Source organism: Agelaius tricolor, unplaced genomic scaffold, assembly GCF_023055355.1.
Source record: "Agelaius tricolor isolate 1412-34295 unplaced genomic scaffold, bAgeTri1.0.p SCAF_43, whole genome shotgun sequence".
NCBI classification, from domain to species: domain Eukaryota; kingdom Metazoa; phylum Chordata; class Aves; order Passeriformes; family Icteridae; genus Agelaius; species Agelaius tricolor.
This window is the reverse complement of record NW_027269303.1, coordinates 636,000-641,231: the sequence shown is the minus strand read 5'-3', so window position 1 is coordinate 641,231 and position 5,232 is coordinate 636,000. Positions and strand designations below refer to the sequence as shown.

General features: G+C 50.0%; 1 long non-coding RNA gene across 2 annotated transcripts; it reads left to right on the top strand.

Moving 5' to 3' along the window:
- Nucleotides 1-3,112: 3,112 nt before the first annotated feature.
- On the top strand, nt 3,113-4,853 carry LOC139604006 (uncharacterized). 2 transcript variants are annotated; one of them, XR_011683870.1, is made up of 2 exons: nt 3,113-4,072; nt 4,399-4,853. It is a non-coding gene; the product is annotated as an uncharacterized lncRNA (long non-coding RNA). The 2 variants fall into 2 exon arrangements; XR_011683869.1 differs by having other exon boundaries at nt 4,387-4,853.
- The last annotated feature ends 379 nt before the right edge of the window (nt 4,854-5,232 follow it).

Genomic DNA, 5,232 nt, shown 5'->3' with positions numbered 1-5,232 from the left:
AAGCACAGCAGCTCCCAGGGCAGTGAGGACAGACAGGATGGGGCTGGGCAATGTGGAGCAAGGTTGTCCACGCTGGGTCAGAGCTCCAGGCACAGCTTCTGTGAGCAGGCCAGAGCTGCTGAGGACAGACCCTGGGTCAATATCAATCACAGAATGCTGCAATCACCTCTGCTCTAAAGAGAAATTAAATAAAAGACACCCTTTAAAATAGGAATGTGTATTTCTTACAAGTTCTTTGAAATCTTTTTCCATAACTGGACTAGGAAAACTTTAATGACCCTCTCAGGGCTTTGGTGTTGTTTACATCAGACTCAGTCCCTGAGAGTGTCTTAAAAAAAATTGTCAAAAACTCCAAGTCGGTTTCAAACTCCAAATTTTCTTGAAGTTTTAATGGATCCCACTGAGGGACTTGACTGGGAAAATGTCCCCAGGTTCCAGGTAGAGCAGAACACGGGAGGCAGTGATGACCGGTGGGGACAAGCAAGGCAAAGGTGTCTCTGATAGTGGAGCCCTGGAAAATGTTAAAAATAGTCTTTGAAAATATTGGGCTTTGTGTTTTCTCAGATTGCTGCACCTGCGTAAGCAGTATGATAAAAGATGTAATTGTTAGATGTGGTGATTGTTTAGTAATTAAATATAATTATTATATAACCATAAGAAGAATCGTGAGAAACTATGTTGGAAATTTAAAGGGGGCTATGTTTAGGTGAAATCTGTGTATACAATAGAACAATATAAGTTAAATAATTAACATGAAAGTTATGTAATGATAGAGTATAAAACATGTTCACCTCGAATGTATGGTCGGAATCAGATTTGGGTGGAAACTACCCCGATTCCCAGAGCTCTTGAATAAAAAGCACCACATATAATCGCTGATGTGATTATGTGTTTGTGAATGCGAACATCTCTGGTGCTGAGCAAACCTGGATGTGTTTCAGGAATGCAAAGGGCCAAGGCCTGAGCCCCAGCCCCCGGCCAGGCAGATCCTGTCCCTCCCTCCTTGCTCAGGGCTCTTCCCGGGATGGGCACTGGCATGTGGGGATGGGCAATGCCAAGGGCAGGAGCATGGGGCAGCCCCTGCCAGGCTGCTGAGCAGGGACAAGGAGGCAATGAGGCCCCAGGCCTGCAAGGGTCACTTGTCCCCTCGTGGCCTCAGGCCCAGGCCCAGCAGCCATGGCCAAAGTGCTGCCCAAGTTGGCTCTGGCAGGGCCTTGCAGCTGCTGCCCATCCCTGTGCCCTGTGCAGCCCAGGCTGTCCTACGGTGTCCCTGCCCTGCGCCTCTGTCCCTGCAGGCTGTCGGCCCTGAGCAAGGAGGGAGGGACAGGATCTGCCTGGCCAGGGGCTGGGGCTCAGGCCTTGGCCCTTTGCATTCCTGAACCACATCCAGGTTTGCTCAGCACCAGAGACACCTTTGCCTTGCTTGTCCCCAGCTGCCATCACTGCCTCCTGTGTTCTGCTCGGAGTGGAACCTGGGGACATTTTCCCAGTCAAGTCCCTCAGTGGGATCCATTAAAACTTCAAGAAAATTTGGAGTTTGAAACCGACTTGGAGTTTTTGACAATTTTTTTTAAGACACTCTCAGGGACTGAGTCTGATGTAAACAACACCAAAGCCCTGAGAGGGTCATTAAAGTTTTCCTAGTCCAGTTATGGAAAAAGATTTCAAAGAACTTGTAAGAAATACACATTCCTATTTTAAAGGGTGTCTTTTATTTAATTTCTCTTTAGAGCAGAGGTGATTGCAGCATTCTGTGATTGATATTGACCCAGGGTCTGTCCTCAGCAGCTCTGGCCTGCTCACAGAAGCTGTGCCTGGAGCTCTGACCCAGCGTGGACAACCTTGCTCCACATTGCCCAGCCCCATCCTGTCTGTCCTCACTGCCCTGGGAGCTGCTGTGCTTGGAGAGCTGGCTGCACCCAGCCTAAGAGGGGTTTTCCCTTTTTGTGCTTTTTGCAGCAATCTCAAACTCCTGAGTTTCCCCACTGCAAACAGACCCACTGCTCAGGTGTGTGCCAGCCCCAGGTGCCACCAAAGCCACTGCAGAGCTGCCCTGGGCCGGCTGTGAGGGTGGATCATCAGCCCAAGCTGCACTGGGCCACTGCAAGGGGCTGTGGCCATGGGCACTGCACTGACCCCACTGCTGGGTTTGGCTGCCACGGGCACCGTGAGAAATGAAACTGTCCTTGAAAACACTGGGGAGGACTGGGACATACTGGGGAACACCGGGAAGGCTGTGGGAGACACTGGGACATACTGGGAGTGACACTGGGGGGACACTGGGACATACTGGGGAACACTGGGAACGCTGTGGGACACACTGGGACATACTGGGAGTGACACTGGGGAGGACTTGGACATACTGGGGACACTGGGAACATTGGGGGAAGACTGGGAGACACTGGGGCATCCTGTGGATGACACTGAGTGGGAACTGGAAGGGACTGGGAATGTACACTCAGGTGTATTGGGAGGGACTTGGCTGTACTGAAGGGACTGGGGAGGAACTGGGGTTTTACTGGGCTGTCCTGGGAGGGATTGCAGGGGCACTGGGGTTGTACTGAGGTAGTACTGGGGATGAACTGAGCTGTACTTGGGATGAACTGCGCTGTACTGGGACTGGAGAGGTTGAATGGGCTGCTCCCGCCTCCGCCACATTCCATTTGCCGAGGCTTCCGCCCATCAGCACCCACAGCCAATCAGCGCCCGGAAAGGGGCCTCGAAGGCGGTCCTCGGCTGGGCGCCATCTTTCCTTTTTGCCTACACTCCCGTCATGCCCCGCGGGCCGATTGAGCCCCATTGGAGCCGGGACTACAACGCCCGTCATGCCCCGCGCCCCACAGAACCCCCGGGATCCGCAACCCCTCTCTGTCCCTTAAGTGTCCCTCAGACCCTCCAGGATCCCTCAGTGCCCACTCAGCACCCACTGGGGACCCCCCAGAAGCGTCCCCGGACCCCCCAGAGCTCCCAACCCCACAGATGCCCGGTACAGCCACTTCTGGGAATTCATCTCCTCTCATCCTCCGCGGCCCCAGAGCCCCTCAGAACAGTCCCGCGCCGAAAGCTCCTGCTGTACCCCGCACCCTAAAGAAGCCGGTTAGAGCTCCCCGAGATCCCCGCAAGTTCTCCCGAACCGTTTACGTTACCACGAGGATCTCAAGTCGCGGCTCGGACACAAAAGTGTCCCCCAAGTGCCTTCCCAGACCCCTAAACAAAGTGTTCGAGCCACTTCCGGGACTACGGCTCCCATCATGCTCCGCGGCGCACGTCCAGAGCTTTTCCAGCCGGGACTTTATCTCCCGTCATGCCCCGCGCTCCCACCGAGAGCCCTTGCAGTTGCGCCTCAATCTCCCGTGATGCTCCCCGGCCCCGTTTAACTGTATTAGACCCGTGCCTACAGCTCCCATCACTCCCCGCGCCCCAGAGAGCCCATCAGAGCCCCCCAAGTGCTGCCCCGGACCCCGAAGTGCCCCAAATTCTCCTCCCTGACCTTCAAGGGCCCCCCTGGACCCCCAAGTGCTGCCCCGGACCCCGAACTGTCCCTCGGAATCCCTGAGTGCCCCTCCAAGTGCCCACCCGGCTCCCCTAAGTGTCCTCCAGACCCTCAAGTTTTCTCTGAATTCCCTCCCCAGACCCAGAACTGCCCCAAATGTGCCCCAGAAAGTTCTCCCTGGACCCCAAAGTGGCCCCTTTTATCCTGTCTGTGAAAATGATAAAAAAGATGACAAAAAGATTTAAAATGGGACTAATTAGCATAAAGAAGGAGAAATCAATAGCCACACTGGTCAATGAATTAATGAAAGGAATTGTGTTCCTTAGAACCAATGACCAATAAATTTTTTGCTTGCTAAAAAGGTATGGATTTTTTAATATAAATATTCAAATTTGGTAATACAAATATAGAATAATTCTTTTATAAATAAGAAAAATAATTATAATTTTATTAATTCAGTAAATTTTATTTTTAAGGGGAAATCCATGATTAGTTTTATGCTTTGGGATGTCAGTCTGTAAGAGATGGTCCAAAGATCCCTCATCTGCCTGTGAGATGCAAAGCTGTGTTTCGTGTCAGGTACAAACAGGCAAATTGTGTGCTTGCGAATGAGAAATGTGTGGACATCGACAATGGGATAGTTGCGAATTCTAATAATAACTGAGGAAAATAAAGCATGGAAAAAGGCCTTTGAACCTATCTTTTGTTTGCAATTAACCCTGGTTGGTTTAAGAGCATTGGAATTAAGGTGTTAAGGATGTTGCTTTTTGCTTCTATTTAATCCATAAAAGAGCTCTGCAATAATAACCTTTTGAAGTATAAATTTAGAGTATTACTTGTATCCTTGAAACTATAGCTTTGGATCATATATATAGGAAATATACTTATCTCAGGCCTTATTGAAGCAGAGAAAAACAGTTTGAGAAAGGAAGATGAACATCACCTCAAGGATTTATGGTTTTGACCAAAGGGAAGCTGGACATCACTGTTATGAGATTTGTAGTCTCTGCAATTAAAAGGTGGACCCACATCTGGGGAGCTGGACTCCACCAGATGAGATTCGTCTTTCTTCTTTTGGAAACCGGACCATCACCATCTGGGGATACTCCTTTGAAAATACATCCTGAGAAATTAAAATCACAATAGTGTATAGAATTGTGATGTAATCATTTGGAATAAAAATTGCTGATGAGTAAAAATTGGAAATAGAAACTGTTGAAAAAAACTGATGAGTACCCCTATAAATACCTGTAACCCTCAATTATCGGGGTGCAGTTGGAGGGAAAACTTCCCTGACTGTACCCAGCACTGTATTGCTCATACTTTACCATATTAATTAATAAATTGATTGCTGCTTGAATACTGGCCTAGTCAAGCTTCTTATTCATAACATGCCTCACAACCGCTGTCAAAGATGGAGCTTGAAGCCCTCCCCAAGGACTGAGACTGAGACCCTTCAAATTCTAACCCAGGGGTGCTGGCCTGACTGGAGCGGGATGTCTGCCATGGGAAGCGGGATGTTTCCCATAGGAGCCAGTCCTGAAACAACGGGCCCCGCTCACTGCTGGCACCGGTTTGTGCTTGAATATTGGCCCAGTCAAGTTTCGCATTTATAACAGTCCCAAAGGGATCTGGGCTGATCTGGATCCAATGGCTGCAGTAGGTGTGCCATTCCTAAATCCAGTTTGGGAGAGCCACGGCCGTGTTGCTGTGTGAGCTCTGAGGTATCTGATGGTGGG